Raw genomic sequence first — 21,647 nt, forward strand, 5'->3', positions numbered from 1 at the left:
AGTCATGCACATGCTGCGGCAGTGATGCTTGCCCTGCCGAAGGTTAATAACAACCCATGGAACTACATAGGCTATAATTAAAGAACTGGGATTTGGCAGTATTCCAGTGCAAAACATTATGAACCTGAAGAGAAAACTACTATTAACAATAATTATCCAGCATGTAGACTAAATTATTTTAGAAACACCCTAAGGCAAAAACAAAATGATGATGGCCGTCAAACTGTCTGTTCTCAGATTTTTGCTAAGCAAAACGTACTGTAAATCAAGAAAGGAAAAAAACTAATTTTCTTCATTTCGCAGTAGCAGTTAACATAGACTGTGAGCTTTACCAAGAGCTATAGCCTTGAGAATTTCAGATGACTATTCCCTCTAGTGACATTGAGTTGTAAATCATTCTCGTGTTACATATTGACCTCTATTTTGACATAACTGCATTTACATGAAGTTGTTATCTTCAGAAAGACAAGCCCCTTGGGAAAGTCAGCGGCCATTCTACAATGTGGTCAGCACTGATATGAAGAAGAATATGGCTGTGTGTGTGTTGAATGCTAAGCAATGCAGCATATGGGCTGTGAATTAATTCAAATCACACATTGTGAAATTACAGTTTCATCTTGAGAAAATAGATTAACACTACGTCGGATTCATATCAAATACCTTGTTAAAACCACTGGTTGTATGAGCTAAATATTATTTTGAATAAGCTGAAAAATACATATACTGTAGTCCTGGTTTCACAGACAGGGCCAGGATTAGGCCATAGTTCAATTAGGACATTTAAGTAATTTTTATAATCATGCCTTAGAAAAAAATTATTACTGGTGTCATTCTTGAGACAACACAACAGTATTGATATATTTTAAGATCAATAAGTGCAAGTTTCTTTCAGTTGAAACAGCTCAGATTTACATTTTAGTCTGGGATTAGGTTTAAGCCTTGTCTGTTAAACCGGGGGATAAACTGTAGGTTTTTAAGGGCAAGAAAATCTCTCCTTTTTAATAATATAAAGGTTGTGTGCCATTTAGAATTTAATCGAGATTGCATACTGATCTAGAATTTGCATGTAATTTAATTCAATTATTTAGGAAAAAAATGGTTTAAAAAGTTCTGAAATGTGAATGTTTATAGGCCTTAAACAGAAATAGTGAAAGAACAATAGATTTATGTTATGTATTTAATGTGTGTCATATTTAATAAATTAAAAGAATGTTTTTAACCTGTGTTACTGTGATGGGGCTGACGAGACGTGAGACGTGTGGATCCATCTGCAAGCTTTTATTCAAGAGACGTGGTATAACAGGCAGGGTCGAACAATGGCAAACAGGTATATGGCGGGCAAAAATACAAGAATAGTCCTAGGGCTAGCGTAGGTCACCAATCGGCAGACAGAATCACAGGGGTGAGACGAGAGGGAAATTCCAGGGAAACAGGCAAAGATCAGAAACCGCAAAAACAGGCAAGGCAAAACAAGCACAATGGCGCCGATTGAAGCACAATGGCGCCGACGCTGATGGCTGCCTCCGTGGCGTGCTCTGCAGTTGTTTTTATGTTTTTGTTAGTTTGTCCTGTCTTTAGTTATATCCCTGCAATCAGTTTCACCAGAGACGAATTGCTGGACATTCGGAAGTACACACCACCCGATATTTCACCGGTTTTCGACTATTGGGATGTTTTGCTGGACATTGTTGTCGGGGGAGCAGCTGCGCTGATCAAGCGCTTCAGGACGCGCAGACGGGGGAAGCGAGCCGGCGCGCTCGTGAAGCTCAGACAGCGCGGATTCAGAACGCCGTTGCCTAGCATCCATCTGGCGAACCTCCGCTCTTTACCCAACAAAACGGACGAAAATAAAAACTCATTCTGATTCTGATTCTGATTCTGACAAGGAAAACACAGAGACTCGGAAAGGAGTACAGGCTAATCAATACTCAGCAGAGAATGGTGGTTTGAGTGGGTGTTATATAGTGAATGAGGTGATAAGAAAAAGCTGTGTGCAATGAGTGTAATCAGTGCAGTGTGTAAAACCGTGCAATGAATGATGGGATATGTAGTCCGGGGTGCTATGCAACAGTTTGTGTTGTGCGAGAGTCAATGTAATGGAGAGGGTGTTCTCTGGTGGTGAATAAACGGAAGTCCATGGACCGAATTCGTGACAGTTACATTCTGTTCTTTGTATTTGTAAATTTCTCTTGCTGTGTGTCACCTTGAACTGATAGGGAGACACTTTTTTCAGTTCTGAATTTTGCATACAAGTTAAAAATAGAAGTTTATTCTTATGTTTTATTTATAAATGTACTTCTTTATTGTATTTTTACAAAAAATATTTAAATACTATATTTTTTACATTTTGTTTATTAAATAAGAATATAAGAATAGACAATGAATACAATAAACATACATAAATTAATCGAATGAAAATAAATTAATAAGACCAGTAATGACTTGTAACAAAAGGGTAAAAAATTATATTTATAAAATTACTTTTTATTGAATTTATATAATTATATAAAATATTTTTTACATTTTATTTATTAAATAAAAATATAAGAATACAAAAAACATGCATAAAAATAGAATAAACATAAGTTAATTAGACTAGTAATGTCTTGGGTTTGAGTAAAAATGTGTGGTAATGTATGGTTAGAGGTACAAAACACTATATTAGAAAACTAAAATATTTAAACTACATTGTTATCATATGTTTATAGTTTCATTTTTCTGATTCAGATTTAATTAATAACTGTAACCCGGTAACTGTATCATTTTTTCCTAAATAATGACTTTAAAGTATATACAGTATATACAGAAATCCTTAAAATAATAATAAACAAAACCTACCTTGAAAAATAATAATTGGAGTAAAAGGTGTGGCCTTGGCATCCCCTATATTTTAGTTTGTATTCAGCTGAATTATAATAAGCAGTTCATACATTAGCATTGGTGTGGGTGACTGACTCATATTGCCGTGAGGCATGATTAAACACCATGGCTGAACGCTGACCCACATGCAGCCTATGGCGGCCGCTTTAGTAATGTTTTCTAAATATTTGCCATTAATGCCATGTAGTGCAGACTCTTGATATTTATCCTAACTTGCAATGACAATAGCTGACCTTCTGCATGGCCCTGTTACTCAATGCAGCCAGAAGCACTGTTCATTTTGATGGGATTGTTTTGTAATACAGGATTATGTGTAAAATTACATGTCTCATTTCATAAGATGGCACTCCTCACCTCACCTCATCTGAGGTCAGGAGTCGCCGGTGAATTCATGTGTGGCAGACAACACACAGAATTTGATCAAGATCCGTTGTACTCCACAAGGATAATTCTATTTCAAGGTATTACTTTTTAATACTTTATTTTTTTCCTCCAGGCTTCGTTGTGTTCATTGCGCCCCCAAACAGAGGCTGAGTAAGCAAATCGATACGGTAGCCCAGCATGTCGTCTGGGGTTTAATTTGCTGTACCCTTGTAAGTAATCGAATAATCTAGAGACAACTATTCAAAGTAAACAACCAAATGCATTAAAATACCAGAAAGACCATACAGTACTGTACTTAATGAATACTGCAAGCCACATATGTCGACCTGAAAGGATTGCATCAGATCTCATAACACACCGGATCGGCAATGCCAGACTCCACTACAAAGGGTATTCTATGCATTCATGTCCGTTTTGAATGCGGCACATTGAAATGAAAGAACTTGTGTCAAGTGATATAACAGATATGAGGTGATTGTGAGTGCTCTCGTGTTTTGCTCCTCTACCCACTGTAAAATGTTCTAGGTCAGTCCTTTACTGTAGAAATGTGACTCAAGACACAAAGGGCATGTAGACGTGTGCTGCAGAAATAGTAACTGAGAAACAGTGCCATGTCAGAGCTGTGATACACAATGTGCTGTTTCCGCTCAGTACCGCTAATGAGCCAAGTCAAGACAAAGGGCTGGAAAATTATTTCCTCTCCCTTTGATTGTCCAGCGTTTTATGAGGACAAAGCTCAAGCGGAAAAGGGGGAGAGTTTTTCATGATGGGAGAGAGACTAACATCCAGCCAAACTAAACAAATGTTTCAGCAGCCAGCGATGTGTTTCCCAAAAACATTGTTAGCCAACTGTACCCGCAAGTTACACCATTACCATTCCCAAAATAGTTCAATGTTTGACATTTGACCATAGTTCCAAAGAACATTCGCAAACGTGTGTGACTGGAACTACAGCTCTCAACCTGTGGTTAAAACCTGTGGAAAATAGCTTCTTCTTAGCAAAAGATCATGCTCTTGACCACAATTAGCAAGCTAACCTGCAGTATACATGGATAGTAACCGATTACATGTTTACATGTGATCTGGATTACGTGATCAGATTCCAAAAATTAAGTACTTCTAATTAGAGTATTACATTATAAAATGCTCATATTAATCATATTACAGTTACTTTTTATGGATTACATGATTGCGTATTATTCCCACAATGGCAGTAAATTATTCATAATTTATTGATTCTCCCTAATTCTTCTTTTTTTCCTTTTTTAAATTTTCCTTTGTAACAATGCTACTGTGTGTCGTACCATTCAGCTTTGATTATATTCACAAATATGGAAAGAAAGAAAGAAATTAGCTTTTTTATATCAATTTGGTACGCTTAATGGAAAGTTTAAAACAAGTTTGATAAAAAAAAGTAATCTAAAAGTAATCTAAAAAATGGTAGTTAAAATACATTACCTAACATGAGTAACCTTGATTACGTTACTACAGTTTTCATCATGTAATCTGTCATCAGTAACGGACTAAAATTTTGTAAGTAATCTACTCAGTGCTCTCTCTCTCTCTCTCTAGCAAAATAATTAAGAAGTCATTATATGTCATGTTCATTAAGGGCATCACAGAAAATTTGTGTTAAAAACTGCTGACTGAATGAACCACATTAATATGTGAGTAAAATTTACACCATTTACATACTGCGTCATTTCAAATGAAATGGACTGCTTTCTGTTGTTTTATGCAAACTTTTTTCTAACTTATACTTTTCTAACTTTACTCTGATACAAGCAGTGAAAGCCAACTTTAATGGCTGTACTCATGCCTCAGAGATCAAAATCTGCTGGTTTCAAAGCATTTTACTGTAGCTGGCTTCCCAATGTCTTTTTTAATTGCTACTTTCAAAACTGTCACTTTGGGGGATGGGGGGTGTTGTTTTTTTCTTTAATAAAAAAATGAAACATTATATGTTCAGAGGACCAGGTCTCCTATGTGGCTATTACTGTTTCAAAACTGCATTTCAAATCACAGACTTCCTAAAGTATGTCATCTCTCAAAAAGTCGTGTCCATTATCCTTTATCACATCGATAACATAAGTGGATTTCTCGATTTAAAGTGGAGAGAAACTTGTCTAGATTGACATCTGGACTGTACCTGCAGGGGGTTCAGTTTATTATGCATAATAATAGTTCCACAAACTAGTGATTTCTTTCTCAGTGAAGTTACATTTAACATTTTCACTGCAAATGTCACGTCCGTTGAGATGGAATTGTTCTTTATTTGTACCTAACTGCTGTTCAGTTATTATTGTTAAAAATTACCCTCTTTTTGAACCATTAGTAAAAGTACATTGAGGCACTGTCTGATCTAGTGATCTCTCGTTTCTCCACGGAAACAAAGAAACCACTTTGATCTTTTGTCCACTGGTCTTGCTGTTAAACAGTGTTACTTTAGAAAATGAATCATTTACACACTATTTCTTCAAATATTTAACTTTTTTTTTAAACTCTTATTTCCTCATCTGAATTTGAGGCACTGCTTTCAGTATTTATTCTAAGCAAACATCTCAGCTGCACATCTGAAAGCTTAAAGACCAACACAATCTCATGACACATCATGCAATATAATTGTACAATATCTGTAAAATTTCATTTGTGAGTTTAATACGATCCACTTGCATCCCAGTGACGGTTTTGTTTAGGGTTGGGCTTTCATGCTTGCTTTTTGTAAAAAAAAAAACAACAACAACAAAAAAAAACATTTTCATACGTTTGTACACTGCTCCAAAAAAAAAATAATTAAAGGAACACTTTGAAAACACATCACATCTCAATGGGTAAAAATATAATGCTGGATATCTACTGATATGGACTGGGTAATGTGTTAGGAACAAATGGATGCCGCAACGTTTGATGGAAAGGAACATTATCAACCTACAGAGGGCTGAATTCAAAGACACCCTGAAAATCAAAGTGAAAAAAAATTATGCAGCAGGCCAGTCAATTTTGCTGAAATTTCATTGCAGCAACTCAGACTGGTACTTAGTATTTGCATGGCCCCCACGTGCTTGCCTGCCTGTCAATGTCGGGGCATGTTCCTAATGAGATGACAGATAGTGCCCTGAGGTATTTCCTCCCAGATCTGGACCACGGCATCACTGAGCTCCAGGACAGTCTGAGGTGCAACCTGGCAGCGTCGGCGAAACATAATGTCCCAGAGGTGTTCTATTGGATTTAGGTCAGGCGAGCATGGTGGCCATTCAATGGTATCAATTGCTTCATCCTCTAGGAACTGCCTTCATGCTCTCGCCACATGAGGCCAGGCATTGTCGTGCACCAGGAGGAACCCAGGACCCACTGCACGAGTGTAGGGTCTGACAGTGGGTCCAAGGATTTCATCCCGATACCTAATAGCAGTCAGGGTGCAATTATCTAGCCTGTAGAGGTCTGTGCGTCCCTCCATGGATATGCCTCCGCAGACCATCACTGACCCAACACCAAACCGGTCATGCTGAACAATGTTACAGGCAGGATAACGTTCTCCACGGCTTCTCCAGACCCTTTCATGTCTGTCACATGTGCTCAGGGTGAACCTGCTCTCATCTGTGTAAAGAACAGGGCACCAGTGGCGGACCTGCCAATTCTGGTGTTCAATGGCAAATGCCAATCGAGCTCCACAATGCTGGGCAGTGAGCACAGGGCCCACTAGAGGAAATCGGGCCCTCAGGCCACCCTCATGAAGTCTGTTTCTGCTTGTTTGGTCAGTGACATTCACACCAGTGGCCTGCTGGAGGTCATTTTGTAGGGCTCCGGCAGTGCTCATCCTTTTTCTCCTTGCACAAAGGAGCAGATACCGGTCCTGTTGATGGGTTAAGGACCTTCTACAGCCCTGTCCAGCTCTTCTAGAGTAACTGCCTGTCTCCTGGAATGTCCTCCATGCTCTTGAGACTGTGCTGGGAGACACAGTAAACCTTCTGGCAATGGCACGTATTGATGTGCCATCCTGGACTGCCTGTTTAACTTCTGTAGGGTCCAGGTATCGCCTCATGCTACCAGTAGTGACACTGACCCTAGCCAAATGCAAAACTAGTGAAAAACAGTCAAGTGGCCTCCACCTGTAAAACCATTCCTGTTTTGGGGGTCGTCTCATTGTTGCCCATCTAGTGCACCTGTTGTTAATTTAATTAACACCAAAGCAGCTGAAACTGATTAACAACCCCCTCTGCTGCTTAACTGACCAGATCAATATCCCAGGAGTTTAATTGACTTGATGCTATACTCTGATTAGAAAGTGTTCCTTTAATTTTTTTGAGCAGTGTAAATGTATGCGAAATCATCACCTCATAATGGTTCCTGGGAGATCAGGTTACAAAAGACCTAAAAAAAATTAAATAAAATATAAAAATCAAATGAATAAAATCAAACAAGGGTTTCTGGATAGTGTTTATGCTACAATTACACAGAGCTAAAGAACTCTCAATGTATCATGATTCGGCAATAAACTACTACTTCAGCAAAAATGAAAATTCTGTCATGATTTAGACACTCTCACACAGAGCCTAAATCAAACAGGGCAACACCTTAATAACATCAAACTTGATTTTCATCTTTGTAAGCTTTGATGTTACTGATGTGTCACCATATTTGCTTAAAAATAAAGATTTTTGCAGTGATCCAGTAGAATCTTTGGGAACCTTTTAGTGAACTCTTCCTAAACCAACCATGTTTTTCTTAATGTGAAGTGTATTTTATTAATCTAAAGAATCATTTTCCACTATAAAACACATTTTTAGATGTTTAGATAGATCCCAATAAAGAAACTTAATTTTTAGGAGTGTATGAAGTTTTAATAAACAATGCTTTTTAGTGCAAAATATAACCTATCTCTAGCCTGTGCTGAGCAGGATTGTAATAAAAAAAGAAAAGAAATGAATGTTAAGTGGTCAGAAAAGTTTTTTTTTTAAATAGAGGGAACTATTTTAACTGCAATGTAGTACAGACAGCTAAATGATTTTTTTTACCTAAAAATTAACATTCTATCATCATTCACTCAGCCTTGTGCTGCTCCAAATGATGTTCTTTCTTCTGAGAAACACAAAAGAAGAATGTTTCAGTTGTTTTTGTTCACAGTGAAAGTCAGTGGGGTCCAAAAAGGAGGTAATCCGAACAATTCCAGTGGTTTAATTCAAGCATTCTAAAAACGATACGATCACAGAAGTAAAGTGGTTATTCACTCGCTGATCACACACAGTGAGGAGAACTGGCCCTGACTGAGCCTGGTTTCTCCCAAGGTTTTTTTTTCCCCCATTCTGTCAACGATGGAGTTTTGATTCCTTGCCGCTGTCGCCTCTGGCTTGCTTAGTTGGGGACACTTAATTTCCAGCGATATCGTTGGCTTGATTGCACAGATACTGTTTAAACTGAACTGAGCTGGATGATGACATCACTGAATTCAATGATGAACTGCCTTAAACTGAAAATTGAGTGTTTACTATTGTCATTTTGCATTATTGACACACTATTTTCCTATTTGATACTGTAAAGCTGCTTTGACACAATCTGTATTGTTAAAAGCGCCATATAAATAAAGGTGATTTGACTTGACTTGACAGAGCCTTAAGAGTGTACATGAAATATTGCTGCATCAAGTTCTTGCCATGGTTCTTCAGGAACTCAATTTATTGTCATGCACACAGTCATAGTCCTGCAGTGACCCAAAGCATCAAACCTATTTCCTGGAGATAGAAGGACGCATGCATCTCCACATTCTTTTGGTTTGGTTGAAAAAGAAAAAAGTCTTTCCTCCATAATGGAGGATGTACCTCTGCGACCGGTTCCTCTATGCCAGCTGAGCTACTGATGTGCAGGAGATGATTACCACACAAATAACAACAGTGACTGAATCCCTCTGCTCTGCAGGCAGCAGGAGGAAAACAACGAAATAAACGGCGCAACAAAGAGGCGAGAAGGAATGGGGAGTAGAGGGTAAAGTAAGGAACAGAGAGTGAAATGAACAGACAGAAGGAATGGGAAATAGGGAAAAAGGGAAGAGTAAGGCAGAGTAAAGGTTTGGGAACATTTCAATTACAGTGTAAACAGACAACAAAGACCCGGAACACTGGAAACTATAACAGTCTTTAGCCTAAAAGGAAACTCATTTCCCTTCCTCAACTCTGCTCTTCACAGAAATAATGTCAGAGACACACGGAGCAAACATTTGATGTTCTGCCTCTGCCGACAGACTTTCATTACATCTGAAATTATCTTCAAAAGCTTGAGGGTAATGAATTGCCGGTAAAGATGAACTGTGAGCAACTTTCCCAAGAGCAGAGATCACTTTTTAAGTTTTCCTGGAGAATATTTCTAAGTGTCCAGAGTATTTTTAATTTCACTTTAATTAATCTTGTAATTGCTTTTGTAATTGGTTGGAGCTTCACTTGGAGTTTTAGGTCACACACAGCGAATAGTTCACAGATTCTTCAGACATGGGACAGACCACGACCCACAACTTTACCTGCCATTCATTTTTTAAATGGCAAATCTTCCACTGTGAAATTAATCAGAGATGATCACTAGAGTGTTCTTAACAGAAAAGTACAATTTGATTGAATTTGCTTTATTTAATTGAAATGATGAAAGCACATTTTCTCTCTTTCTATCCAAACCACCTGTCCACCATTATTTCTGACAATATAGCACAACTGTCGATAATATTAAATGTTTCTTGAGAACCAAACCATTATATTAAAATGATTACTGTGACACCGAAGACATGGATTACTGGTTGGTTGGAGATTACATTTTAAAGTACAGTACATTTAAATAAAAAAACAAACATTGATTGATTCCTCTTAGTAAAACATCAGAAAACAAAATCGCTTAATTTTATACAAATGTGAAAAGCAAAATTTGTCAACTCCATAAGATGTCAACACTCAGATTTTCTGTGACATTGATCATGTGACTCACAAGTTCTTGCTTCCACTGAAGCTCAATAAGCTCTTTGGAAACAAAAGGGAACACACCATTTCTGACATTTTTCAGTTAAGCTTTTTAATCAAGTTGTTATGCTGATAACATATTGTAATTAGTAATAAAAATGTATTGTATAAGAAATGCAAAATAGAACAATTGTACTGTTCTTAGATTTTTTTTTATGGCGTTTTATGACTTTATTTGGATAGGACCGTATAGGTCGACAGGAAGCGAAGTGGGTGAGAGAGAGGGGGATGGGATCGGTAAAGATCTGCGAGCCGGGACTTGAACTCGAGACACTCGAAGAGCGATGGCGCATTACGTCGGCGCGCTGCCCAGAGGCCATCGACGCCAATATTGTTTTGCACTTTTAAACCCCACTGTATCTGAAAGGAACCATAACACCATATCTAAAATGTATCACACGTTTGGAAGTCAAAACATTTCCAATTAAAAACCCAAAAGAGTAGCACTAAAATAGAGCGATGATATTCCAGCACTTACAGATATCCCATGCATGATTGATTTAGTCTCTTTGTGAATATGAAACAGTTCTCCTCTAATACTTCCTATTTTCTCCACAAACCTAATATTCTGGTGCCCCCCCTCATCATTTTGTAATCAATGCTTTTAAGACTATTTATAATCACAGTGCACAGCAGAAAAGAGAGCTCTGGTGTTCTGTTGATATTGACTGTACATTGTCTGTGTGTGTGTGTGTATGATCACAATGTATATGTAGGCTATACATATGAAAATTGCATTTATTCTATAAAATTGTATCAGAATTTTATTTATTCATATAATTTTATGTAATTTTGGAGGATCTTTAAAGTATGCAATCAAGTTGTTTAAGTATTGTTTAGGCTAATTTCTCATAAGATACTGTACGTAAGAAAAGGAAAGTCATTTTTAGTATTTTTTGGACTATTAAAACAGCTGGTGTCTCAGACCCCTAACAGAACATGAATGTTAATGTAACACCATCATGTACAATACACTTATAGCAAGTGACTTACCTTATTTAAATTCTGTTAGGAAATAAAACCACATCATAGTACATTTTCCAGGGCACATTCTCCAACAAAAAGAAGTGAATGCGCAGAAGGAGGGGCATACAGGGTGAGAGAAATAGAGAAAGGGTGGGGGCACGAGAGTTATGCTTTATATGTATTGCTCAGTGTGAAAAGTGTTAAGGCAGGAGATGCACTCGTGGGGAAACCGGCATTCATGCTCCATCATATTTTACAGCCTATCAAGACCGAGAGAGCATCCAACCTGCTCGCCCCGAGAGAACAAGAGGGCTCTAAAGAAATCTCACTTTTTATTCCTGCGAAAAGCGTTTCCCATAGAACATTTTTTCCCACCTCTGTCAGATGTGCGTCAACTTCTTCCATTGCGCCCCAGCGTGGATTTGGGAACGCGCGCACCTGCTTTCACCTGATGTGAGAAAACATTTTATCGACATAATTTAGACCTGTTCCGAAAAGGATCGCTTTCCTGAGCGGACAGTTGCTCTAAGGATTTCCTAGTGTTGTCTTTTATTATTTCTTCAGTGTCTCGGATAGCCGAAGTGTAACTCATGCCAGGTACTGCCTGCCCCTCTTTCCGAAATCTGTGTGATGGGGATGCTAACTTGAGATCGCCATTTGAAAACACCTATTATTTTGAGTTGCAGGACACAACGGGGATTTGCGAGGAGGGAGCATGTATGGCTGAAGGATGTGGGCTCGGAGCGTTGGTCCTAGACCGCCTGACCTGATGCTCCTATGGGAGGGGATGGTGATCTCTCTCCGCTGGGCTTGTGTGCTCGTCTCTCTGGCTGTGTATGTGGGCTCCGCGGAACCCTTTAGACCGGATCGCTTTCCTGAGCGGACAGTTGCTCTAAGGATTTCCTAGTGTTGTCTTTTATTATTTCTTCAGTGTCTCGGATAGCCGAAGTGTAACTCATGCCAGGTACTGCCTGCCCCTCTTTCCGAAATCTGTGTGATGGGGATGCTAACTTGAGATCGCCATTTGAAAACACCTATTATTTTGAGTTGCAGGACACAACGGGGATTTGCGAGGAGGGAGCATGTATGGCTGAAGGATGTGGGCTCGGAGCGTTGGTCCTAGACCGCCTGACCTGATGCTCCTATGGGAGGGGATGGTGATCTCTCTCCGCTGGGCTTGTGTGCTCGTCTCTCTGGCTGTGTATGTGGGCTCCGCGGAACCGCTCGGATGGCTGCTGTCCGATAAAGGTCCTTTCCATCGCTCTCAGGAATTCATCGAGTTCACCGAGCGATACCAACACGGCTTTACAACCAGATACAAAATATACAGGTACGACAGTAACAGTAATGTAACAGTGTGATTCGTTTCGTTTCCTCAGAGGTCAGGGTCAGATTCCAGCACCCTCTGCCCTTTAAACCGTTCTTAGGTGTCTCTTAGAGTGCTTCTGTACTACTGAATATCAGCATGACTGAATCGCATTAAGCTCGAGCCCACAGGTGACTCGGATATTTTGACTCTGTTCACTAAAAAGAGTTGCTCATATTCCTATCACATTCTTATACAGCAGTTCTATAAATAATGAATGTTGAGAACTCGAGGTGGTTCCTGTATTTCTTCTCTGCCAATGAAAATAGTTCCAAAAGAAACCCATGCTTCAAGCACTGTAGCTGGAAAATGATAACCGATAGTGTTCGCTTTGACTCACATTACCGCCTATATGTAGAGGAAAACAAATCCTGCTTAATTATATATTTCTAATGGATCTTGCTTTTTATAGAGAGAAAAACGGTGTAACTTTTTTTTAATGGCATTTGCATTTGTTCAATTAAATGAAAATGCCAAGAGAGCATGAAATGTACCAGTAAGATAAATATAATTAAATAATAATAAAAAAAAACATCTCATGCCTTATTCCAAGTGTTATGAAGGCATACAGTTTGTATGAAGAGCAGGGCAAAATTTAAGTTATGTTTCACTAAAAACTTTCCCGTTTAAAAAGATGCATCCACACTTTAGCATGTTGCAATCAGTTGCAAGACGAGCGAGATCCAATGGATTTGATGTCACTGATGTCCAATGTGTCACAACACTTCCTGACACTTTTGAGTGTTAAATTTGAGTTTAGGGGACAATTTTCAGTTACATTTATCACAACTATTGCTTACATCTGGGTCTCTTCTTCAAACAAAGCTGTTGTATTACTTCAGTGCTAAGTGGTTTTATGGTGGGGGGTTTTCAGCAATAAAAAAAACACCTTTTGAGTTCCACATAAAGCTGAAAAACAAAAAGTAAATGATCATATAAGTAAATAACAGAATTTTAATTAATTTAATTTGAACATTTTAAAGCTTTGTCTTGGGCGAAGTAATGGGGTCCTCTGTTTCCTCTTGAAAGTGTATTGGTGAAATGACACATCTGAATATGTGCATGTCTGTGCATGTTCCTTTCAGTGGAGTGTTTTCTTTCTAAAAATACCAAATCTATTGGATATTTTTCTTATTTCATGGTTAAGTAACTGGGATTTGCTTCCCCCCCCACACACACAAAACCATGCAGGATATTCTAGCCAAGAACTGCCCACTTAAACAACATGAGACTGTCTGACTGACATGGAAAACAACCAACCACAGGTCATCTGTACAAGCTGTTCAGAGGCGGGTTTATCAGGAAAGTGGGTTGCACTATATTTTGTAGTATGTGCACTTACAGTGTACTTACCAAAGAAAGTACTGGGTAATATAAGGTAACTACATAAGGTTAGTTTTAAGGGTACATTCAGGGTTAGTATCTGGTTATTACTCAATTTATGTAATTACTATAATAAGTAAATAGTATGTACATGTAAAACAGGATTGTAAAATATGTGTGTACACATTATAATCAGAAATGTTAGTACATGCAAATTATCTTAAAAATCACTCTTAAAAGTAAAGGTTCCAAAAGGAGATTTCCTTAGAAAGTCATAAAATAACCATTTTGTGTTCCCCAAAGAACCTTTCAGAAGAACATTTTAAAAATCTAAGGAACCTTTTTATACTTTAACTATAAATAACTCTTTGAAATGGAACGTTTCCATAGAAGATAAAGGTCCTTCATGGAACCATCAACACCAATTAAGTTATTTTTTATCTAACTCAGAAAAGAAAGTGGAATATACAAGTCAAAAATGTCTAGTTTACTTGATTGTGAGTTCCTCAAACAAAACTCATATCTTGCAAAGATTTCATCCCACAGCCTTACAAACTTTGGCGATTATAAGGTGATTTGCTCATTATAGCAACCCTATGCCTTCCAAACATGACTTTTTATGCACCACAACTGCTGAAAATCGTGTAAAGCCAAGCAGCCAAGCAGCCAAGCAGCCAATCAGATTAGAGCTTTCCAGATCAAGAAAGTACCAGCCATTTTTATTCATTATGCAACAAACGGACTTTGGGTGGTTTAAGGGTGCCATTTGGTGATAGGAAAACCCACCATAACACTATTACACAGTTTGTCAAGTGGGGTTGTGTCAACGTTCTTAATGTTTACTGAAGTATTTGTTCTCATGGGCTCATATATTAGCCATAACCAAACAAATCATAACACAATTCTGTATAACATCCCTGGTGAAAAGACGTCAAGTATCATAAACTCAGCATAGCGCCTCAGAAATCACCAATAAATACCTTCTCCAAACAATAAGTAATAATGCATAAACACACCTCCACAGCCTTCACGAAGCCTTGCAGCCGAACTCTAGATGATTATTAGCGTCATTTCCCTCTTGATCTCATCTTCATTTATGCCTCTAGTTTCTGCTTCTGATTACAAAATAGCTTGTGGCTTTTGATTACATGGTGCCCTCAGGTCTGCACCGCAGGCTCTCAGAGAGCTCTCCAGTAAAGGAGTGTTTTGCCCTCTCTGGTTTGTCGGTGGTGATCAGTGGCTTAGGTGCTCAACGCTAGTGCTCATCAGACGCCTCATCTGATACTTACACCATCCCTCGTTGGGCTGATTGGTGATAATGACATCCTCCATTCCCTTCATGATTGTTCTCTGGATAGGGCTCTTCATGTGAGTGATTGGATTGGTTCCCATGAGTTTTAAAGTCTGTCACTGGTATAGAGGGATGTGGTTTAATTGCTAATCTCTAAAGAGAGATTTCTTCAGCCAAGGTTGGGGAAACTCCTGTGTTTTCTCCGGTGTGGAGACGAATAACCCTGTAATGGAGATAGGGAATGTGGGACATAGGATGAAAGAAAATAATAAATATTGATCTAACAGCGTGGTCTTGCAGAACCTGAGAAAAAGCGGCTTTTTTTTTTTGCTTGCCATGCAATTTGTACACTGCCTGGATACCAGTAACTGGATTTGTATATAAATTATGATATATTTTACCATAAGATGAAAAGTACTGGCTACAAATTGAATTTGCTGTTATTTGACACACTGATATTAAATGATCTTTTACTGTATACGATGCACGAAAAGACAGATATAAACTACTATTCAAAAATTGTGGGTCGGGAATATTTTTTAAACATTTATGTCTCTTATGTTCACAAGGGTGCATTTATTTGATCAAAAATACAGTAAAAACAGTAATATTATGAAATATTTTTTCAAATTTAAATGACTGTTTTCTGTTTGAATATATTTTAAAATACAATTAATTCCTGTGATGCAAAGCTGAATTTTCAGCATCATTACTCCAGTCTTCAGTGTCACATGATCCTTCAGAAATCATTCTAATATGCTGATTTGCTGCTCAAGAAACATTTCTGATTATTATCAATGTTGGAAACAGTTGTGCTGCTTAATATTTTTGTGGAAAGGGATACATTTATGAAAAGTACTGGCTACAAATTGAATTTGCTGTTATTTGACACACTGATATTAAATTATCTTTTACTGTATACGATGCACGAAAAGACAGATATAAACTACTATTCAAAAATTGTGGGTCGGGAATATTTTTTAAACATTTATGTCTCTTATGTTCACAAGGGTGCATTTATTTGATCAAAAATACAGTAAAAACAGTAATATTATGAAATATTTTTTCAAATTTAAATGACTGTTTTCTGTTTGAATATATTTTAAAATACAATTAATTCCTGTGATGCAAAGCTGAATTTTCAGCATCATTACTCCAGTCTTCAGTGTCACATGATCCTTCAGAAATCATTCTAATATGCTGATTTGCTGCTCAAGAAACATTTCTGATTATTATCAATGTTGGAAACAGTTGTGCTGCTTAATATTTTTGTGGAAAGGGATACATTTTGTCAGAATTCTTTGATGAATAGAAATGCTGGAATGCTTCGCAGGAATCAACTTCAAAAACAGCATTTATTTGAAATTTAAACCTTTTGTAACATTATAAATGTCTTCACTGTCACATTTGATCAATTTAATGTATCCTTGCCAAATAAATGTATTCATTTAAAAATAAATAAATAATATTAGCATATATTGCATATATTGAATTAGCATATATTGAAATGTTAATAAAATAACATTTATTGATGCATTCAAGAAGAAAGCAAGTGACTTGCTCGCAAGTCTTTATGAATGAGGCACTGAATCATTAACTCACTTGTGGATTCATTCACGAAATGCTGCTGTATGTTGTCGGAAAAGCAGTTCTGCTGTGGCTTTGTTTGGTGCTCTTTTCATTTGTAAAATTGAGAAAAACATATATATATATATATCAGTTTATTTCTTGTTTACTTTGTATAAAATCAATATCACATTCATATCACAATTTCACATTATAACATCATGCAAATATTCAGAAAAAATATTCTTGCTCAAATGATATTGCTAAACTGTATTTAAAAAAAAAAAATGTTTGTGTATGACTGCATTATCATATGGCTATATGATGCACTGAGTCATTGCTCTGCATCATGTTCATCATTAAGCAATTGCATGCAATGTAAGATGGCATACAGGTCTAGGCCAGACATTGTTTTTTTTTCATAATTAATCAAACCAAATTAACAAATTAAATCAACAGCCCTAATAATTATATTAAATTGCATGTAAACATTATGATATTTTCCCCAAAGGCAAAAAGGTATCTTGAGTATCACATTTATTCTTAATTGCCTGTGTGATATTCTTATTATTATTTCTTTTTTATTTTACAGATATATGATTATGAAGCTGGAATGTGATGCTCAAAATGAGTGTTTCCACACAAAAAAAGTTTCGAAATATACAAAAAAAAAAGAAAAGTTGAACTTTCTCTCTCAAATTTTGCTATAGCGTTTAGTGAAGCACGAGTGGGATGCTTTGTTTGAAGATCTACCATCAGAGTGTTAGCTTCAGGGAATGCAACAAATTCTGTCAGACTAGATTAGAACAGAATATCAGATAACTAAACTTTGAAACAGAGCTCTCTTGCTGCGTAATAATAGATGCAAATGTATTTAAATGGAAAGAAACTAGATTCCATTCTCCATCCACAATACCTATTTCATAGTTTAGTGGGTGTACAGTATGCATTTTAGTTTACAGTACTCCCTTTAGTTGATATTGCTAAACTGTATTTAAAAAAAAAAAAATGTTTGTGTATGACTGCATTATCATATGGCTATATGAGTCATTGCTCTGCATCATGTTCATCATTAAGCAATTGCATGCAATGTAAGATGGCATACAGGTCTAGGCCAGACATTGTTTTTTTTCATAATTAATCAAACCAAATTAACAAATTAAATCAACAGCCCTAATAATTATATTAAATTCCATGTAAACATTATGATATTTTCCCCAAAGGCAAAAAGGTATCTTGAGTATCACATTTATTCTTAATTGCCTGTGTGATATTCTTATTATTATTTCTTTTTTATTTTACAGATATATGATTATGAAGCTGGAATGTGATGCTCAAAATGGTCAATTCCACCCCCTTTTTCGACCATCATAGCCAATAGGTGGCTGCTTTCAAAAATGTCTTCGTTTCTACGATTTCTATTATAACCTATGCACAATTTGAAAAAATATTTTATTTTTCATGCTACTAACAACACACTGCAAATTTTCTGGACTGACAAGTGTATTTAAATGCAGGATTGCATTTGAAAATGTAATGATTGACATTGCTAACCATGGCAATAAACTATACCAAAAACTTGATAATGTATGTCAAAATATATCTATGCATAAAGTCTTGTGTGAGTGTAAATGCAAGCGAATAGACCTGACACTTGTTTATGGTGGCCGGGAGAGCTCAACACTCTGCAACTGAAGAAAACACATGCAAAAAGGAAAACACCAGCAAATTAAAAAAGATATAAAAATATATAGGTATATATATCATATACAGTGGGTACGGAAAGTATTCAGACCCCCTTAAATTTTTCACTCTTTGTTATATTGCAGCCATTTGCTAAAATCATTCAAGTTAATTCAAGTTTTTTCCTTATTAATGTACACACAGCACCCCATATTGACAGAAAAACAAAGAATTGTTGACATTTTTGCAGATTTATTAAAAAAGTAAAACTGAATTATCACATGGTCCTAAGTATTCAGACCCTTTGCTCAAGTTTGAAAACACAAATACTCACAAGGCAACACGCTGCAAATACCAACAATGCAACCAAATACAGAAAACTGCTGTAAGTAGCACAGACTACAACAAAAAAGATTATTCATACCATCAATCTGCAATTTTGACTTGGTTTTAGCTATTAATTAAGCATTATGGAATTTATTGATGTAGAAATAAACAAAAAACTCACAGTTCATCGACAACTCCACGGATGAGTAGACATTGAACAATAAGCATGTCCCAGCCAGGTTCATCACTTGTTGGGGTCTCCTATAAACATTTCCATTTTATCTATGCAATTCGCAGCATGTTTCTGTATTTGATTGTGTTTTGAGTATTTGCAGTCCATTTCTGTTTTTGTTTTTTTTACCTTGTGAGTATTTGCAGCACGTTTCTGTATTTGTTTGCATATTTGCAGCATGTTTCTGTATATCTTTTGGTGTTGTGAGTATTTGCAGCATGTTTCTGTATTTGTTTGCACTGTAAGTATTTGCAGCATGTTTCTGTTTTTTTTGCATTGTGAGTATTTGAGCATGTTTCTGTATTGGTTTGCATTGTGAGTATTTGCATTGCATTTATTTTTTTGCGTTGTGAGTATTTGCAGCATGTTTCTGTATTTTATTTATTTATTTTTTTGCATTGTGAGTATTTGCAGCGTGCTTCTGTATTTGCTCATGCTGTATTTGCAGTGAATGTGTGTTTTTTTGTTTGTTTCTGTATTTATTTTGTGAGTATTTGCAGCATATTTCTGTATTTGTTTATGTTGTGAGTATTTGCTGTGCATTTCTGTTTGTCTTTTGTTTTGTTTTGCTCTGTGAGTATTTGTAGCACGTTTCTGTATTTGGTTGCATTGTGAGTACAGTGGGTACGGAAAGTATTCAGACCCCCTTAAATTTTTCACTGTTATATTGCTGTGAGTATTTGCAACATGTTTTTGTATTTGATTGCATTAAGTATTTTCAGTGGGTTTCTGTTTTTGGTTGCGTTGTAAGTATTTCCAGCACATGTGTTGTCAAACTGATAAAGATGCTTTTTACTAGTGTGTTTTATTTTTTTTTGCACGTGTTTTTTTCAGTCACAGCATGCTGAGCGTTCTTGGCCACCATAATTGTTCTTTAATATGCATTTCTTTGTTCTTCACGTGTTTCTTTGTTCTTCAAAGAGCTTGCTTTGGCAGCCACAACTTCTTGTAGGAATTAAAAAAAATTTTTTTTAAATATATTTTAATATTTCATATGTTATCTTTCTTATATCGCTCAGCCCTAGTAGCATATCAATTACACACAATCCTAATTAGATAATAGTAAATAATAAAATTGGGAACAATACACACAACGTCTTTTTCCATGCTCTTGTGAATCATGAGAAATATGTGTTTAGTCAAGCTGGAGGTTACATTTTCTCCTAATCAAATCATCATGGGTTTAAATCAACCATTAGTACATTACATTAATAGTACATTATCTTTTCATAATCATATGAATCGTATATCTAAAATATATAAAAGGAGCAGGGTCTGATTTAGCTTCATTTTAATTAGTGCTCTTACTGATTGACTAACTTGACATCAAATCAGCGGTGGACTTGCCTTTTTGGCAGCTTTGATTAATACCTAATCATGCATTAGCTGTAGATAATTATGAGCCAGATTTACTAACAGCTTGCACCAGTGTAAACCCACTTTTGGCATTAAAAAACTACTGTCAGGAATTAGGGATGAAACGACATGGACTTTATAGCATTTGCATTAGTAGGAGTTTCCCTTTCAGACAGAGGAGAGTATTTAAATAAATCAACGTAATTTACTAAGGTTTGGGCTAGTCAGTTTACTGGTACGGTATTTGGGTCATTATTTAATGCCCAAAAAATGTCTTAACCCATTCTGTGTTTGACATGGCTGCGATTTCATTTGCTCTTCTCTTGGTAGACTGCATTGGTCATTATGGAAATGATCTGGATGTTTTTTCATTTGCGCATTATCAGTAGATCCACTTTTAAATTAAAAACAGTTTGTAACTTCATTCTTAACATGTAAAGATGCGGACCCGCAGTTTCAGTCCATTCTGCAATTGCCTCACGTGGACATTTAGACCTTTCTGACAGAAAATCAATCACCCCAAGAATGGGAGCCTCAATTTTACTTTTTTCTTCTTGTCTTCATCAGAACTCAAGTCCTGATGTAATAGATATCTCTTTGGTGAAGGTATAATAAAACATTATTTCATGGAATTTTCTTATCGTTCTTATTTTTACTACATTCTTATTTTATTCTTTATATTATAACATAAGTCTAGGAGGTTTTACTTGAATCAACAGACCATTTTATCGTAATAACATGTACTTTTAAAATGGATAGTTTATTCATTACCCATTATCCAAGTGCGCAAGGGAGCAATTAAAAATTGAAAACCACTGAAGAATGTTCAGACACGGCTTTTCTTTCCCTGAATGCCCACTCATAATTTTTCTTTATTTTCCCTGTAGTAAATGAATGTGATAACAGGGATAACTGTGATAACAGGGATTTGTTTTCCCTCATGCTTAACCAGTAAATCATTATTTCTACAGCTACATTTAACATTATGAATGATTCTGTATTTCTAGCATGTTGTATATGGTGAATGTTCCACTGATATGCCAACAGGAGCCTGGTGGGGAACCAAAAGTGTTGTTTTTTTATGAATCGGTTCCATTTAATTTAAATATCCTTGTAGGCTCTTTCCTGAATGAATAACGAAAAAGTTGGTTCTTTAAAGGGGTCATATGATGTTGCTAAAAAGAACATTATTTTGTGTATTTGGTGTAATGCAATGTGTTTTTCTGTGTCCCAGCGTGACGAGACAAAACCAATAAAACCCATTACAAACGAGGCATT

General features: G+C 36.5%; 1 long non-coding RNA gene across 1 annotated transcript; it reads left to right on the forward strand.

Moving 5' to 3' along the window:
• The first annotated feature begins 12,099 nt into the window (after positions 1 to 12,099).
• Positions 12,100 to 14,197, forward strand: LOC107593798 (uncharacterized). The gene is made up of 3 exons (XR_001610118.1): positions 12,100 to 12,189; positions 12,279 to 12,555; positions 13,783 to 14,197. It is a non-coding gene; the product is annotated as an uncharacterized lncRNA (long non-coding RNA).
• Positions 14,198 to 21,647: the final 7,450 nt, after the last annotated feature.

The sequence above is a fragment of the Sinocyclocheilus grahami genome, unplaced genomic scaffold (assembly GCF_001515645.1).
Source record: "Sinocyclocheilus grahami isolate Dianchi unplaced genomic scaffold, SAMN03320097.WGS_v1.1 scaffold176.1, whole genome shotgun sequence".
Lineage (NCBI taxonomy): Eukaryota > Metazoa > Chordata > Actinopteri > Cypriniformes > Cyprinidae > Sinocyclocheilus > Sinocyclocheilus grahami.